The following is a 19,262-nucleotide window of genomic DNA, read 5'->3' on the forward strand; positions in this document are numbered from 1 at the left end:
AAAAGTAGACAGTGAACAACAAGCACACTAAATAAGTGAATGAATTCTACAGTATATCAGAAAGTGATTGGTGCTGGGGAGAAAATTAACAAAGGAATGGGAGTCCTAGGTATGAAGGGGTTGGCTGCCATTGGAAAGGTGAGGTTTGTGTAAAGGCTTGAAGGAGGTGAGAGTATAAGCCCTGTCCATGTCAGTGAGACCATCCCAAGCCAGGGAAACACGAGGGACAAGGCTCTGAGATGGGAGTGCGCTTCACTTATTCAAACGACAGCTGGCCCTGGCAGCTTCAAAGAACAGCAGGGAGGCTAGTGTGGATGGAGTAAGGTGGGGAAGGTTAGTTCTTATTGCAGCGTCAAGGCAAAGCTAACTGTGGCTTGGCCCAGGGTGGTGGCAGTGGGGTGGTGAGAAGGAACCAGATTTTACATGTGGTTTGGAGACAGAACTAGATTTTGTGACAGATTAGATATGGGGCATGAGAAAGAAAAAGTCAAGACTGACTGCAGGTAGAGTAGATTTTGAGGGCAAGATCAGTTGTTCAACTGTCCTACTAAATTTAGAACGTGTTAGATTTGAGATGCCTAGTATGTGAGTAGATATCCTACTGGCATAATTTGACTTCTCCTTCCAGTCTCGGGATTGACTTGGTCTCGGCTAGGCATGCACAAGAGCTCAGAAGCTTCTGGAATTTCCTTGCTATTGCTCAGATACGATAAGCTCAGAGTTAGGCCCAGTTCCTAGAGCATTGCCTATAATCCCAACCCTTAATTTGCCACTCAAAAAAAGCCTGACAGAATGCAAGATAGTGAGCATACGTTTCTAGAACATTGGTTCTCTAGTTCATTTTTTAAGAATAGAAAATGAACTCTTTTAGAAATGTCAGTGCTTTAACTGCTTTAGCCACAAATCACTTGTATCCTGCGTGGGAGGGTTGTCACCAGAGCATCCTCCTGGCTGGGACCTCTGTGGAGCTTTCTCATCTCCCTCTGGGTGTGCTGTGAAAGGGGCTGGCTGTCCTGTGGCTGCGTGCATGCCTCGCTAAACCTTGATTAAGATAAAGCTTCTCTCAGGTGCATTCATATTATTTGGGAAGTGTTCCTCCACCTCAGAATAATTTTAATACAGAAAACTTATTACAAATAAGTTTTGCAAATGAAAACTTGTTGCAAATCCTATAGGGCTCATTTGTTAATTTATTGTTATCCCTTCAATATGATTATGTTAAATAACGTCCACTATAAACATGCATTTAAAGGAAAGTTAAAAGTCGACAAATATATCTATAGTAAGAAAGAGTTCCCATCTAAAAACTTGTTTTAGAAAAGCAAATACCCATTAGTTTTCACCATTTAGATCTGATGTGAATGTTCCAGAAATAAGTATCTGAATAACATTTACCTCTTTTTTAGTTCTCTGCATTTTCAAAGTTTCATGCCAGCCTCATTTGTCCAATGGTATATAAATCAGACAGCTCCGTGGTTGCCCCAGGCTTTCATCCCGTCAAAGAAATGTAACCAAGGCTCTTATTTTTCAATTTTTCATCTACTAACTTTGTACCTCCTAAAAATAAATCTTGTCCTGGCAAGTGTGTGATGAAGCTCGCATCCAAACCCTGCTCTCGTCAGTGAAAATTGGTTCATCCCCTGTGGAAAGTATCTGATGGCGTGTTTCAGAAGCCATGTTATGGTTAATAACCTTACTCAATAATTCTGTTCCCAAGAATCTATCCTAAAGAAAGCATCCGCAACTTGAGAAATGGTTTATGTATAAAATTATTTATAATTCTTAGAAATTACAAGCTATCTAAAAAATCCATCAACATGGGCGTGATTAGGTAAATTATATTATACTCCTTCAGTGGAATATTTTATAGTCACTCAAAATTATTGCAATAAATACAGATTACCAATGTGGAAGAATATGTGGGCTAGTAAAGCAGCACAAAAATACCATGTTCACTGGGATTAGAAAGTGCTCCTCCTGACGCAGGGGATCACAGAAATAAGAATCTCCCCATCCAGGTTCCTAGGAGACCTCCAGCTGTATCAATTAAATATGACAGCATTAACCGATCACCCTGAAACGCATTGATTTAAAACAAGAGCCACTTTCATGGCTCATCACTCTGCAGGTCAGCCTCTGCAGAGGCTTGAAGTCTCTGGCGATTCTTTTGCTGGTCCTCACTGGGCTCTTCCCTGCATCCCTGGCCAGCTGCAGGTCAGGCAGGGGACTCTACAAGTCCACTGACTTGTCTCACATTATCAGGGGCCTGGCTGGGACTGGGCCAGTTCTGCCCCACGTGACCTCTTCTTCTCCAACAGGCTAGTCCGGACTTGTTCTCATAGACACAGGTCCACAAGGCAGAATGGAAGTGTGCAAAGTCTGTAGGGTCCATGGCGTGGAACTGGTACAGCATCAGTCACTTCCATCACATCCTGTTAGCCAAAGCGATTGGCGCAAGGCAGCCCAGATTCAAGGCTGGGAAATAGATTCTCCCTCTTGCTGGGAGGAGCTGCGGGGTCACATTGTCCAAGGTGTGGACACAGAGTGGAGAGTAATTGCAGCTGGTTTTGCAAATGTTCTACCCACTAACTCACAGAGTTGTCGAGGTTCCTTCTCTAAAGAGCTCGGGTATTTCAAACCTGACGCTTTACCCCAGGCTGAGATCTAACCTGACCCCTCCAGGGTGCACCACTTGGGATTGGCCGTGGTGCCAATTCCGACTGCCCAGGCCCATGCCAGGTCAGTGCTTGAGTATTTTGAACTGACCTTCTGATTAACTTCTCTGACTGGAGGAGCCCCAAATTGCCTGAGCGTATACAACCTTCCTGGGTTATCGCTCTCCTAACAGACAGTTTAGAGACAAGAACTAAGTTGTTAAATAATTTAATCTTCAACAACAGAGGGCTTAATTATAGTATCTGGGACCCTTATTTCTAGATCAAAATCTTGTTCACTTTTTTATTTAAGGGGAATAAAATGAGAACTGGAGGATCTTATTAATAATATTTCCTGACAGCACTTATTCTGGTTAACTTATGTGTTCATGTTGAAGACAGGAATATATGCGCAGACAGGCAAAATAATGGCATTATTCATGTAATCTCTCCTTTTTGGAAACTGACCAATATGGGATTGAATAGAGAGCCTTAAACTCCTAACTTGGTTGTCTTTAAACTCTTAGAAAAAGCTAACACTTGCCCCCTTTGAATCTCAATGTTGTCTCTCCTTACTGACAGCAACACTGAAATAGTTTACCCATCAGGAAAATCAAAAGCCAATTTTTAAAAGTATTTCATTTGCTTCCTGGTTTGAACCTATATATTATCCTGTAAGCCAAATATTATTTTACAACTATCGCATTTTAAGCTGAATATCACTTGCCATGTATTGTATATGATACTATCTGGGTGTCCAATTCTTCCGTTCATTAGCAGAATCAGCAGAATCAAATGACAGATACGGTATCCTGAGTAGAGCGGGGCAGTTTTTTATGTGCTGTAAACCCATAAGGCCAAGTGCTGCCTGGTCAATTGTTGACCGAGGATGTATCGATTTGCGTTAGGCCTTTGACCTATAGGTGCTAAAAGCATGGGTGTGACGTTGGCAGGAGAGCTGCATTCACTTCCTTTGTCCCCTGGAATACTGAGCTGACCATTAGGCTCTTCTGTAATAAGATAACGCGTTAGCCCAGCCAGGATCTTCTGGCAGCCTCACCATCCTCCCTCCGAGGGCGGGAGAGGCTGTGTTGGAGAAGGCAGATTGCTTCTGAAAGCAGCAGTGTGGTCCATCAGAAAGCCCCTCAGGTGTCGGAGAAAACAAACCGGCTAATAATGGGAATTTTTCTTCGGTTTTAATTGATTTCAATGGCTCTTAATCTAAGGAACTTTTAAAAAGTGGCGGCCCGATTTGATGAGCTCTCACGAGACCTAGGCCTCTTCCCAGGCTGGCGCTCACCAAGGAGAAGGCCCTGTTCAGTTCAGCAGGAAGATCGTGAGGCCCCAATGGTGAGAGGCTGGAGGAGTTCAAGTCTGGTATCTCCCCGGCTCTCCTTGAGCTGGGGATGACCTCAGACCCCAAGGCCGAGCGACAGAGCCGAGTATAACAGCACAGCAGCAAAGGAAGTCGAAGTCAGTGGAGGTTGGAAAGCTATCACAATCCTTGTTCCTGTTCCTCAACTGAAGTCTTTCCAGAAAACCCAAGTCCGGCTCGCACGCGAATTGGAGGAAAAGTTCAGTGGGAAGCACGTGGTCTTTGTGGCTCGAGAAGAATTCTGCCGAAGCCAAGTCGAAGGAGCTGTACAGAAAATAAGCAAAAGGTCCCAGAAGCCGCATTCTGACAGCCGTGCACGATGCAATCCTGGAGGACTTGGTTTTCCCCTGTGAGACCGTGGACAGGACAATCCACGTGGAACCAGGTAGCGGCTGTTCCAGAAAGGTTCATTTGGATAAAGTGCCACAGAACAAGGTTGAAACTTTTTCTGGCTCATGGGGAAGGATGTCAATATTGAATTCTAGAGTTTCAATGGTAAACAAAAATGATTAAATAAAATATCATTCACAGTAAAAAAAAGAAAAAAAAAGAAAGAAAAAAGAAAAAGAAGTACTGGCCCAGGTTCCCTAAGATTCTGACTTGCTGGGGCTTGGAGGGCCTGGAAATCAGTATTTTCAAGTTGGAATGTCCCAAGGAAGAAAGGTCTGCCAGTCCTTTTAAGAGGGTCCGACATCAACACCCTTTTCTCCCCTCTGTTGCCAGTGCAATGTGCTGAAAACCTTCATGGGACCCTCACACGGGGTGGCATCAGTCTCCAAACCAAAAAGCGGAGACACACCCTTCATTCTGCTTTCAAAGTGTTTGTAGCAGGAAGAAGCCACCTGCCCCCTTAAACACACACACACACACACACACACACACAGCAGGTATTAACACCAGGCATGCCTGGTTGCAGAGAGGCAGGGCCTAGGGTTCCAGAAGGAATCCAGGATCTCAGAGCTCACACACAAGAAAATTAAACAGCAAATAGGTACTGATAAGCACGGCAGGCTTTCATGGAGGCACTAGGAGGGAGAGAAATTTCTGGAGACATTGGGCCCTTGAAGGACCTATGGGTTTTGATGAGGCACGGAGAGAGCGCATCCCTGGCAGGGGAGTATCACATGATAGCATCTGCCCCTCTTACTGTCTCAGGCTCCATTTGCAGATAGGCCTCTGCCCAGGGAAAATTGTGGGATGAGGTCTCACAGCTGTGTTCACTTTCCGTTTCCCCAACATGGTTCTTCCTCTTCCCGCCCTCCCGCCCTTCCTCCCGTGACCGCTGTCATCATCCCTTGATGGATACAGCAGAGACCTCACCAGACTTTGCCCCAAAAGATGATGGCCCTGCTGAAGAAGATAAGGGTCAGGGGGTGGGCCGGTGTCAGGCCGACTCACTGCCTTCCTGGGGCTTCTGTCCCGCACACCTGAGCTCTCCGTTTCTCTGTATGGTGAGGAGAGGTTGACGAATATGCCCCCGGGACCCCTCCTGCTCTGTCCGCCATGTACTCCGCGGCCACCTTCAACCTGGGGTTCTGTGGGATCCCCAGGATACTGCTCGGGCTTTCATCCTTGTGAAAATTCACCTCGGCCTTGGTTTCTCGTCAGCGTAAAATGTTTCTGTTCAGGCACCAAAGTTATACTAAACTCACCTTGTCTTGTGGCCATCCAGTAATGTTACGTTTCTGAGGGAATTGTGTGCCAGTACTCATTATTATTGTTAGTGGGTGTTGGGTCCAGATAATTGTAAAATCTAATTAAGAACTCAGAGGCTGGAGTGGCCTTCGGGGAGTTAATCATGTATTCCGGTCATTGTAGTGCAGTGTCTTCCCTAAGACCCGAAGCGGTAAACTCAGTAAGTAAGAGCCATGGTTTTAAAACGGTCCGTGCGCTCAGATGATGGTTGTGTGACTCCAGATTAGGAACAGTTTCAGTTTGTAGTTTACCATTGCCATCACAACAGCAACAGCGAAACAAAATAATTTAAGTAGCTAATAATTTGTTTACAAGTTTTTAAATGCACGGGAGACGCAGGTATCATAGAAAAGGTGGAAAGCCTCAGGAATTGCCCGGCAGCTTCCAGGGCCCCCCCCACACACCCACCGTGTGCTTGGGGCTGTGGGTGCCCGATGGTCAGACGGGGGTGTGTGCTCTGTTGGAAACCGGAACAACATGGGACCCAAAGTTTCGCCATCTTTGACCATCCCAACATTTCAAGGCTAGTCTGGAAACTGTTGCCCTTCAAGGAATTACTTTGAAGACGGTTTCTTTTCTGAGTAAACGGCCACCTGGTGGGTCCATGAGTGGCCTGGGCGGGTCTTTGGCTGAGGATACACTGGAGTACAGTAAGTCGGGGGCCTGCAAAGCATTCTTAGGGTCACGTATTCATTGTTAGCTATGTGACAGCACATCACAAAAGCTCCGAGTCAGACTGGTGTCGGCAGGAAGTGCGTACCGCCACAGAAGGGAGTCCAGAGGTGCAGGAGGCCCCACGGCTCTCCCCGCCCCTCCTGCTCCAGTCGCCCTCCTACATGAGCCGCTTTCTTGGAAGGCAGCAGGACAGTGGCAGCAGTTCCAGACATCGTGCCCAGACAGACCCTCCTAAGGTTCTCCACGTCCTGCCTGGGTCTTAGAGAGGGGACCTTTCCCAGAAGCCCCAGCACATGTGCCCTGAAGCCTCAGTGTCTGGATTCGGGTCAGTGCCCTGGCTGGGAAGCAGCTTAGCAGGATTTGCTCAGACCAATCAGAAATGAGCCCTGGAGCCTCCCTGAGGGAAGCCCTGTGGGCAGGAAATGCACCCCCAAACCAAACCGGGGCTCCCTTAGGAAGGCGAGTGTGGGAGATGGATGTTTCATGGTCACAGAGCTGTCCACTACATGTTTCATATTTTTCTGTGCAAAGTTACTGGAAATTGAGTTTCCCCACAAAAGAATGATTGGACTCAGACTGAATTTTAGTAAAATTCTCATCTCATCAAAGAAATCACTGTGTTTGTTCCCTTTTAGTCTTTTCACACCCACCTCAGACTCAAGCAGCCTAAAGGTGACTCTCGAGACGTTTAACCCCATCATATTATATTTACACCGACTCCCAGGATCAAAATCCTAAAGTGTCAACCCACTTTAGGAAACTAAGCCATGTTCGCTCTGTCCTCCAGTGTCCCGTGTAGCCCTGGTAAATAATAAGATTCTGGACTAAACTTTATGAACATGCATGACTGCAGCCTCAGTGCAGTACTTTCCAAGACGACTCTGATTTCTACGTTTAGTTAGACTCTGGTGAGTGTTACCGTCATCCTCGGAGGGTGTGAGGCTCTTACTGTGAGTATTTGGTTAAGAGAAAAATCTCTGCTTCCACAAGACCCAAATCTCTAGTGGAAAAATCAGCCCTGTGTTTGAAGAGTTCTCAAACCCCCAGAGAGTTTTAATGGCTCAGGGGTGAACGGTGAGTCTGAAGTGTGTCCTCCTTCCTCCGTCACAGCCCTGTGTCCTGTGCAGAGTGAAATTGCACAAACCAAATTTCACTCCGTGGGGGGCCCCATTTGATCTTATTTTGTTTCTGAATTTTGGACCGAGAAAAATCAATGTAAAGATAAGCATCATATTCCATTTATAGCCGAAATCCATATCCCAGGGGCAGAAAACGGAGGGAGCTGTGTTGTTTTCTCTTTTCACGGCATTTCAGTTCGTGAGCCAGCAGGAAACTATATCCCCTCTCTGCCACTCCGTCCCGTTTCCCTCCTTCCACCAGGTTAGACAGGAACAATTTCTCTGCTGCCTGTTAGGAGAAACAGGGCCCGCAGCCCCTTACTTCCTTCACTCTCCTCCACCAGCTGGCCTGGCTGACTGGGTGACTTTCCTCACCTCCACTCTTGTGCTGCCCTTGTATTATTTCTCCCAGCTCCTGGCCCCACCCCAACCTTCCTGTGTCCCGTTGAGATTTTGACCAGGTTCTGCCATGAGCTCCTAGAGTCACTGCCAGGCCCTTTGACGTGCGGCAAGTGCCTGCTGACTGGGAACTTTCACGGGCTTCTGTGTCGGCCTCTCTGCCATATTTGACAAACAGTTTGCGTGAACCTTGCGTGAACCGTGCGTCCCAAGACGAATGCAGCATCCTCCCATGGAGACAGACACAGTCTGAGCCTCCAGACCTTGTAGTGTCGGGGCCCTGGAGAGGCACAGTGGAGTGAAGACAATGGGTGTCCCTGGTCAGAGAGTGCTTTGACCTCTGCCTCCTGGGTAACTGTCACTCCTTGGGTGAAGGCCTCGCACAGGCACTGAAGGCAAGAGGCAGGGAGGGAGGACATGGACAGAGAAGAGGGCCCTGGGTGTGAGAAGGCCTGAGCTTTGAGTAGAAGGAAGGTGCCCTGTGGTTTCCATAGGAAGCCTTGCCCCCAAATCTATGTTCCTGGGGCACTCCTGAGCATGTGCTTGGGGCCCTCTCTGTCTGCCGGGCTCCAGCCTCCCTTCCTCCTTAGCCATGGCCGTGACTGGAGCCGAAGGTGCTGCCTGGGCTCTAGAGAAGCTTCTCTTCCTCCCTTTACCATGTGCGCTGCCTCCTTCTTCTAAGATCTGGATAAAATTAGGGGCAGCACCCAGGCAGCCTCTGCTGGCTGTCACGGCCTCAGCTCTCCGGCTGCCCCCACTCACGCCATCATCTGCTTTCCTCCATGGCTCATGGCTAGTTAGAGGCCTCAGAGCTTTGGGTAGGGTAGATCTGAAAAAGGAACCTCATGTGGCTACCAGATTAACTGAGTGCCAACTCCAGGCTCTAGAACTTCTCTCCCTGGCCCAAGAAAGCTGCCTACGAGCGTCACTCACCCCTCTGAAAAACAGATAAAAATAAGGCCCACCTCAGAGGCTTATTACAAGGAGTCAAGGAGAGAATGTCTGAAAGAACTTCACAAACAGTAATGCGCCAATCTGTTATCTTTTTAAAGGAAATTGTTCTCTCTCTCTCTCTCTTACTGTCTCTCTCTCTCTCTCTCTCTCTCTCTCTCGCTCTCTCGCTCTCTCGCTCTCTCTCTCTCTGTCTCTCTCTCTCTCTCGATACAGAGCCTCTCACTCAGATTGGCACATCAGCATGTCCATCAAAATGAGGTCCCAGGAAAGATATTCTTCCGCTAGATGTTGACAAAATGAGTTCAGCTTTAGGGCAATCTCATGTCCAAATTTCAGTGATAAAAAGAATGTAGAGTCAATGTGTCGGTGCCTTCCCATCCAGTCCTGTTCTCCAGCCACCAGATTCCCTCTGGAGGCAGCCAGTATTACGATTGTTCTGGATGTCACTCCAGAGATGCTTCGTGCCTATGTGAGAGAGTCTTGGCTGTCCATTCTCTTCCTCCCGTACACAGATGGCAGCCCCTTTCTTCCCCACTTCCTCCTAAATTATTTTATCTTTGCCAACCAGTAGGTTAAAGGGGATTTTGCGGTGGTTTTAATTTGTATTTTACTTACTGCAAGTGAGATTAAGCATAAGTTCCTGTGTAAAGGCCATGTGAATTTCCTTTCTTGTGAACTGTATTTTCATATGTTGTGCCCAGTGTTTTGTGTTGTGTTTTTTTTTTTTTTTTGAGTTGACCATATACTTGTTGATTTGTAGGTTCTCTCTACTAGGGAAGCAAGACCTTTATGCCATATGTTGCCACCATGTTTCCAGTTGATTATTTACCGTTTGATTCTGTTCATATTGGCTGTGTCCATGCAGACTTGATTTTATGTAGTTAAATTTCTGTCATATACTTTGGAAAGAAAGAATGAAGACAAACAGCTGTTCAGCCCTGAGGTGTGCCTTTCTGGGAGTCTGTCACCAGCCTTTATTCTCTTTCTGTCACAAGAGAAGGGTGGAAGGCCTGGAGCTGGGACTGGGCTGGTCCAGAGAAGCCAGGCCCATTGCAACTCTTGGAATTGGAGCAGACTGAGAACGCAGATGAGACCTGAAGTGAGAGGTCTGCCCTGGAGTGCAGGCTCGAAGGCCCAGGTGTCAGGACGTAGGGATTCCTCTGAGCTCTGTGAAAGGAGTCTTCTGTTAAATTGGGGTTAGATTATAGTCGCCAAGCCTGTCATCAGGCAACTGTAGGAGAATGAATGAATTAACCTACTCAGTGAATTGAATCCCACATACTTGGAGGTCAGCGGCTCGGACAGGTGTCTGCCTTTCAGAGACACACCTTTTCCAGCCCTTTTCCTCCCTAAGACAATAAGCCAGGCCCTCGTGGATCAACAGTAGTCTGATTTGTCACGTGTTCTGTGGCGTCCTGAAAAGCCTTTGTGGAATTCTGAAATTGGGCTGGGAAAGTGGCTGATTCTCGATTCGTTCTGCACTGACGTCCCTTCCCTAACGCAGCCATGGCAAAGCCCAGTCCAGTGAGGGCAGCTCACTACCACCTGCTCTGCCTGGGGGCCGATGGCAGCGGCAGCTGGGTCAGTCTTGATTGGAGAGCATAGCAGAGCCACAGAGTTCCTAGGCAGATGGCATCACACTGGACCTGGACCTGGACCCTGCAGGTGTTAGGAAAGATTCTGAGCCAGCCAGGAGCTGGGTTGTTCTCTCATGCACGTTCAGACATCTGATGGGTGCACCAGCTTGTCTGGACTAGTAGCTGAAAGGTTTGCTCTGGCTGCCATTATTGACTCTCCCCCACCCTTTATCTCTCCGCCCTTTGGCCATTCTCTTAAAGCCGGATTCTAATCTTCCTTTGAAAAGAATATTTCTCAAAAGAAATGTTTTCTCTCTCTGCTAGACACTCCTGCAGCAAGAGAAGATGAACAAGAGGCTTTGATCTTGTAGGCATCTTTTTAAGTTTGATCTTTTGATCTACTGTTTTGTTTCTGTGTACTTAATGGTTTGCTTCAAAAATCACCTAAATATCAGGTCACATAAGGCAAATACTTTCAAAAGCAAGACCCATACCAATGCTGTATTGTAACCCCTGACAAAGTGCTATTACATTGTTCTTTGCAGCTGACAAATTGTTTCTAACCTGGCAGGAGGCAAAGAGGAGAACTTCCCAGGTCTCCTCTGTAATGGTGGATCACTCACTTAATGATCCCCAAAGCCTAAATAGCAAATGCCGCATCGGTAGCTCTGCCTTGTCACGTCACTGTCCTAATACTCTTTATAGGACGTAATAGGTGAGTTGCTTCTTCCATGTGCTCACCAAGCACCACCAGCTGGTCACGATGGCCCATGTCTTTCTTTTGAGGGTTGTGGGATGTCCTGGCTCACTCTTCCTCGGCCCCATTGGGATGTGGGCCTCTGAGTTTAGACATTCCCACACAGAATTACAGTGGACAGAGCACTGCATCCGGGTATCAGAGTTAGGTAGCTATGATGGAAGCCGCCTTTCCCCTCACCCTTCGCCTTCTCTGCCACTACAGATAGAAGTCGTAGGCACAAGAGGCTATGAGTTACAGCATACAGAGACATTCTACCAAATTGGAGCAATCTCGACGTGGAACCCAGCCCTGTGGGATGCGATTTACTGCACTGCTTGCTGACGTTTCAGAAATCTAAGTGAACGGCAGTGAATCAAGCCCACCAAAATTTGTATTCTGGTTCAATGTAGTTATAGTCATATATTCTAGGCTAAGGCCTATAATTAATTTGGCTACTATATCTGTGCCAGAATACTCTCATGAGTAAGAATTTAAGATTCTGTGGTTGCCACCCATCTTTAAATCCATGAGTCAGTCCCCAGGCCTTTTCTTTTTTTTCCTGAAAGATAATTAATCTATGCCTTTTGAAGAAAACTATTACCACTGTGACTGAACATCAGTGTAGTGTAATGTTGGCTGTCTGCCTTGCTATGCACCCTTAAAATACACTGCTAATTAATGCATATACACAGAAAAGGAAAAACTAGAAACATTCCAGGTACCCAACAATAGAGAAATGGTTAGATAAGTTTTGGACGTGTAAGCATTACAAATTAATACGTGAGCATTTCCACTGCAGGGAAATAGGGAGTCATAGGGCACAGATTTACCATCCTACTGAAACAACAACACAAACAAACAAACAGAATTAAAAAAATGCTGTGTAACCATGGTTTTCTAGACACTGGACTTCAGGCAGTGAAAGATAGTGATCCCTGAGAGACAGTACCGAAAGAGAGGACTGCGACGATTGCCCCAGCATCCTGCCTTGAGAGATTCAAGCCACAGACTGTGGAGGGGGAACTGAGGTGGCATCCAGAAGATTCCCTGAGTTAAGGAAACAGAGCTGAGAGCCCAGGGAGACCTAGGCAGCTAGAGCTCACAAGACACAGTACCGGAGTGGAGAGGGCTGCACGGAGAAGAACACCGGAGATCTACAGACAGTCCCATTGGGTCTTCAATAGAGTACTCATCATGGTAGGTGTGTGGGGCCTGGTAAAGAACCATCCAAAGGGATTAAAGGAAACAATGTCCAGTGTTCATACAGGGCCAGGAATAGTGCCTGTTTCCACCAGCCAGACTGAAAAAAACTCATGATTCACAAGGCATGGGGTAGAATGCACAGAAACGTCTTGCCTCAGTAGTGGGGAATATTAGCCATAGACTCAGCAGTGCTCCAGACCCACCCAACAAATCAAAAAAGCAAAAGGATCAAAAGGATCAAAATGTTTCTAGTAATTCAGCTGCATCCCCCCCCAGCCCCCCAAAAAAATCAAGAATACTTACAGGAATACAAAAATAACAAGCAACAAGGTAAATTTCATATTATCTGGCATCAAAGATCGCAAGGTATGCAAAGAAACAAAAAAACACAATTCATCAAAACCAATTCGAACTGGCACAGGTGTTAGAATTAGCAGACAGGGATGTTAAAAGTTATTCTAGCTATATTCCCTATGCTTAAAGAGTTCAGCAGGGATGGACATGGATATAATTTTAAAGACCCAAATGGAACTGTCTGAGATGAAAAATACATGGATAGGATTAACAGCAGATTAGACACTGCAGGAGAAAAGATGAGTGAATTTGAACACATAGTTATATACACTATCCAAAATGAAATACAGAATTAAAAAAAAAATAAAGAGCATCAGTGAGCTTTTGGATAACTTCAAGTGGCCTAAAATATGTATAGTTGGAGTCCCTGAGTAGGGGAAAGCGGAGGGGGCGCAGGCAGCAAAAATATTTGAAGAAATGTGGTAGAAATTTTGGTAAATTTGATGAAAAGTATAAACCCACAGATCCAATATGCTCAGTGAACCCCAAGCACAAGGAACGTGAAGAAAACTAAACCCAGTCACATTACAATCAAATTTCTCAAAACCAGTGAGTGATACAGAGAAAAACCTCTACAGTAGCCAGAGGAAAAAGAAACATTATATACAAAGGAACAAAGAGATGGATGACAACACATTTCTTTTTAGAAACAATGCAAAAGAGAAGACAATGAGGCACCATCTTTAAAGTACTGAAAGGAAAACTGTCAACTTAGGATTCTATATCCAGCTAAAAATATCTTTCAAAACTGAAGGCAAAGAAGACATTTCCAGATATACAAAAGCTGAAAGAATTGATTCATTACCAGCAGACCCACACGGAAAGAAGCCCTTCAGATGGAAGGAAAATGATACCAGACTGAAATCTGCATCTACACAAGGAATGAAGACCGTCAGAAGTAGTAACGACATTCCCTCCAGAAGTGTGTGAGAGTTCATAGTAGCTTTATTTGTAATAGCACAAAGCTGGCACCAACCCAAATGTCAGTTCATAAGTGATCATAGAAATAAACTGGTGTATCCAAACAGTGGAGTACTATTCAGGAATAAAAAGGAATGAATTATTGATACCTACTAAACCATGGTTGAATCTCAGCATAATTACATTGAGTGAAAGAAGCTAGACAAAAAGATTATATACTGGAGGATTCCACTTATATGAAATTTTATGAAATGCAAAGTATACAGTGACAGAAAGGAGATCAGTGGTTTCCTGGAGGTGAAGTGGGGGTGGAGAGTAGAAGAAGGGAAGGATTACAAATGGGCATGAGGAAACTGTGGGGGTGATGGAGATATTCTCCCTCTTGATTGTGGTGTTGGTTTACAGTTTAGCAAATTGTACAGCTTTGGTTTGTGTCGTTTTATCATGTCTATTAAGCCTCTGTAAAGAAAGCTGTTAGAAATTAATATATAAAGATAGACTGAAAGTGAGTATATAGAAAAAGCCCATAAAAAATGTAAAAAAAGTTTTGTAAGCCCTATATCAACTAGGTAAAAAGACATGTGATATAGATGGTTAAAAAGAAATAATTTAGATAGTTTAGAAAACACAGTTACTGAGAATAATTTTTACCAGTTGTTTTAGTAATACAAAAATAACTGGAAGACTAAAAATGCGCTATATTCTCAGATTTTGTCATTTTATGGATTTAAATTTCAATTGTTCTATTTAAAGTTTTTAATAACGTCCTTAGAAATGTAACCTTTCTGTGCTATAATATCTTCCTGTATAAATGGGGGGACATTAATAGTGTTGAACCCTTAAAAACTTAAATGAGCCAATTCCTCTGTAAGTGCTCAGAACGGTCCCTCGTTGTGTGTTAGCATTGACCACGACCCGCTGCGAACAGAATGCTGCCGCAAGGCTACCTTGGGTTCAGGGAAAAAAGGCTGAAGTTTGAGCGTTAGAGTGTTGATTCCCCCCCCTAGCTTTGTATGCTCAGAGAAAAATAACAAAAGCTATGAAAGAAAAACTGGGGAGGAAAAGGACAGGGCTAAAGATCTTTGCTTAGACTTCGTGACTCTGAAGACTGAGACCCCACGACAGTGCAGAGCCATTCTGTGGGTCCCGGAGAGGAGGGGGACTCTGGGGGGACACGGGCGCACTCGGGGGCCTGCTCCAAGGTCACGGACCCTGAGCTGGGTGCAGTCTGATGGGTGAAGTGAGCACGTGACCTGAATGCGCAGCCCCGGCCCTCAGACCCCTCCTGGGGGGGTGAGTAGCCTTCCCCATCTGCCACGCCCCCTCCTCGCCTCCTCTCGGGACTCGGGGCCCTGATCTGAGCAGGTACTTTTTACTGTGTGTTACACGACAGTTGTCAGACTCCCCACTTGAAGGCCTCTTCATTTTTCTGTGTCACTTGGTAGTTGACATGAAGGGTTCTGAGGCTTGCCCCTTTGCCTCTTGAGATGGCAGCTTACTCCTCTGTTCCTGAGGAGCTCTGAGGTCAGTGGGGTAACACACGTGAAGGACTTTTCACTGCGGTTATCGTAAAGGAAGACCTAAATGTCACGCAGAACTTAGTGGTGACCCACAGGTAGAACTTCTACCTTTTTGCCGTCAACCATGTTCCCTCTTTCAGAATAAATGAGGCTATCTAAGGCGAGTTTTAAAAAAATCTGAAACTGCTCCCCCCACACACATTTACTCACACATACACCTGGCCACGCGGGGTGGGAGCCCAGAAGGCTTACATTCTCTGCTTAGATGTCCAGACAGCCCCACTACACGCACACACTCGCTCACACACACGCGCACACACAGTCTCTCACACACTGTCAAACACACACTCTCTCTCACACACACACACACACACACACACACACACACTACTCACCCGTTAGCATTGCCTCTGCTCTGCGTACGTTGACTGTCTGGAGCAGGAGTAGTTTTAAGGGACCAGGGAGGTAAGGGGAGGCTGTTTGGGGAAAGACGTAGCAACACTTCAATCAGGACGAGGAGTTCTCCTTTCTCCTCTCTGGTAAAATCCTTTTCTCCGTTTGTTTTTCTGCCTCTGTTCAGTGAAAACCTCCTAAAATACTTTTGCATTTGAACTCGGGTTCACGAAGCACTTGTAAGTCATTAATACTCCATCTCATCTGAAAGCACTGAAGGATTTCCTCTTGGATAAGCTTTTAGGCTTCCAAAGGCTCGACCTTGGACAATGAGTCCTTATGGAAAATGTGGAGGAACAATGATCTAGCCTGTTTGTGGCCAGGATGCCTGTCACTGAAAATTGCCCCAAGGAGCTCGCCTGGGCTGGGGAGTCTCTCTTGGTCTCAGCGCTCTGGGACCTTGACTCTGCAAGGCCCTGTCTGTGTCCCTCTGCTCCACAGAGAAGTGCCAGCGGAGCCTGCAGCCAACCTGAGGCTTTTCTAGAGGCTCCGACCCACCCATTGGAGACTCAGTTGGACCAAAGCACTGGCATCCCTGTTAAAGTGCCCAGGGTGTCCCCGAAGGCCACGTGAGTGATGGCCACGTGGTGGTCACAGCTCCTCTGAGTCCAGGACCCTAACCCCTATCCTGTCACCAGCACAGCCACTGTTCCTGCTTACCTGGGTCCTCACAGGGACGAGGGGCAGAGTCCTCTGGAGGTCGTCCAGCTCAGCCTGCCAAAGCCTATTATAGAAGAATATCCGGGCTCTTTGAAGTTGCCCCGGAAGCCTCTGAGACCTGGCTTCAGTTAAGTTTATCCCAAGGCCAATTTGACATGTGTCCAGGAAGCTCCCTGTGCACTCCAGTTCTGCTCTGCTCTGTGTGGTCCGTCAGGTTCGCCCCGGAGTGGGAATGTTTGGGTCAGCAGACTTCTCCTGGGAGACTCCAAGGCCCACCCCCGACCTCTACCACCCATGTGGCTCCTTGTCACCACCCAGCTGTGCATAACGGGTGCTTTGGGGTCAGCTGACAACTGACCTGTCTCTCCGAGGTGAAAATCCAGGGATTTCTTGAATCCCCTCTCTCCTTCTGTGGTCTGGCCTGAAGGAGGGGAGGGCGAACTGCTCATTTTCTCAAAGTGGTCATGATTAAGATGTTTCTAAATGCAGTCTTTCAATATTTGATCAAGTCCCTCAACAAAAATAACAGCCCCCAGGAGAATTTTCAGCTGTCCAGCAGTTTCTATCCTACGTGGCCTACGTGTTGACTCGTTGGTGCCTGGTGGCTTTAACCATGGAAACAAAATGTGCTGTAATTTTCCTTTCATGTTCCATTCCTCCCAATTGTTATCAATGTGAGGAAAGTTCCGCGGCCCCTGATGTCTCTATAGAGAGTCTGAGCAGCATGAGGTGAAGTCGGGAGGACAGAGCCAGGCAGAAGAGGCAACGGCAGACTCTCGGCTCAGGTGTGTCCACCAGCTTGCTTTGCAGCTTCGCCTGTCCGCCTGTTGACACGTGTTGAGGTGGCTGCTGTGGTAGGTGATGGCGTGCCCTCGTGCAGGCGCCTGCCTCTGAGTCCCAGGAAGTGTGTTTCTCACAGTGGAAGCTCTGCCTCGACACCCTCCCTACGCCATATCCCCTCAATCTAAACAGGGTCCAGCTCATAGTAGGTGTTCAATATATCCTGTCTTGACCCCAGAATCGTACCAACTACTATTTATAGGACCCTTTACAGTTATCAAGAGAGCGTCTCCTGTGCACGCATCTCATGTATGCTTGCAATTCCTTTTCTGCCCCCCCCCCCCCGAGAGCCTGGGGGCCTCTGCCCTGAGGACTGGGGCTGTCAGTTTCTTCTCATACTGGAGGCTTCAGACTTGGGAGGTACTATACTTGTTATAGCACCTCCTGTTAGTACCTGCTGTTAGTGTAGTACCTCCTGTTATATAATTGCAGTCATGTTCCACATGCTTTTATAGTTTGTTTTTTACTGAAGATGATGTTATGAGCATTTCCCTGATTGTCCTTGTTTATAATGGCTGAGTCACAGCAGAGTGGGTTCGTGGCCGGCAGAGTCCTCACTTGGGCGAGTGACGACTTGGGCTGTGGGGCTTGTTCAGTCTTGTCGACCTGATCTCACTCTGCTTCCCGCCACCTTCCCACCCCCTCTCACCCCTCCGTGTGATAGAAAGTTCAGGGAAAGGGCTGGAAATGGGCAGTGTGAATCCACTTCTGTCGACTTCTTTCCTACCTCAAAGCCTTACCATTACACACATGCGCACACACACGCACAACTCCAAATTCAGGGGTTCCATTGACAAATAGACGTGTCAGTAGGAGCGCAGTTGGTATTCTTAAGCTCGGCTGAGATTTGCATGGATCAAGTGTGCAAATATCTACCCCAGTTCCTCACTTCCTGTGGTCCACGTTCTCACACTTACCCATCACACCATGGCTGGCTACCACCTTGAATATATTCCCTTGTGGGGAAGTGATTGATTCCAGCCGCGTCCCGTGGTTGACATCCTGGTGCCACTGCTTTGGAAGTCTCCTCTCTCATGCTTGCCGTTCTGAGCACTTGGCTCGGGTCGTCTGGGGAAAGCGACACGGCCAGATCCTACATTTCACCCAAATTTTCTTTGGGCCAACCTCTGGTTTATGCTTATATCCACAAGAGGTCCACAATCGTAATTCTTTGCCAATTAAAACTGTTTTCTCCTCACTTATTTTGGACCTGGCTGTTGTAGTTAGTTAGTTGGATCAGGCCTAAAAGATTTCCCAAACCAGCTATATTATAGTCAACATTCGAAACTTACTGGATTTAATGACCAGAAACTAATGTAATTATGAACAGTTTCTAGGCAATAAGGGCATTTTTACTGCCCCACCGAGACCTGAGAGAATTGGCTGGCCTAAAATGAAGACGGTAGGTGTGGATAATTTTCTTCTAGAAAATAATCATGTCTTATGGGGTGAAAAAGAAAAACATTAAAATGCTCTGCAGGTCATTTCCATGGCCTCAGGATTTATCAGGGGCCCCGAGGTATAGACAGGAGTTTAGGCGGGAGAGGAGAAGGGGGGTGTCGAGGCAGGTAGAGGAGCAGATGGACCCCCGGAGGAGACAAGAAAGGTCAAGTGAAAGAAGAAAGTCCTCCCACACTGGGGTGTTCTCACTGAAGTCAGCTCGCCTATACAGTCTGAGAGTTCAGATGCGTCTCGCCACCCATCGTCCTCTGCTTGCTGCCTTCCCAAATTGGGGAATGTCAGTTGAGAGGAGAGTGCTCCCCACTCTGACCCCAGCTGGAGAGGCTGCTGTCTGAAACGCTGCAGGCTGAGCCGTTCCACGTTCCCTCAGGGACCTGGGCTCTTACCATGTTCCATCAGGTGACCCAGATCGGGGTCACCATCCCAGCTCCACCACTGAGCAGCACCCTCACCCCGTCTCTAACGTGGGACCGTAGGAGACCTTCCGACGGCCACTCTGAAAAGAACAGGAGATAATGGCACGCAGTAGCTACCCAGCAGACTCTTACTCCACTTGCCATCACCAGGAAAGACAGACCTCCATCTACGGCGCAGAGGGACGCACAAAGCCCTGCCGGTAGTCAGGCGCTGAGAGAACTGCCAAATGAGTCGTGGTCCCCACATC

At 46.9% G+C, this 19,262-nt stretch overlaps 1 protein-coding gene and 1 pseudogene across 1 annotated transcript in view; both read left to right on the plus strand.

Moving 5' to 3' along the window:
* The window catches only part of ULK4 (unc-51 like kinase 4), a 406,569-nt gene that overhangs the window by 378,520 nt on the left and 8,787 nt on the right, over positions 1–19,262 (plus strand). The gene's annotated exons all lie outside the window — the stretch shown is intronic.
* On the plus strand, positions 2,391–6,662 carry LOC117037062 (40S ribosomal protein S7-like; annotated as a pseudogene).

Source organism: Rhinolophus ferrumequinum, chromosome 17, assembly GCF_004115265.2.
Source record: "Rhinolophus ferrumequinum isolate MPI-CBG mRhiFer1 chromosome 17, mRhiFer1_v1.p, whole genome shotgun sequence".
NCBI lineage: Eukaryota > Metazoa > Chordata > Mammalia > Chiroptera > Rhinolophidae > Rhinolophus > Rhinolophus ferrumequinum.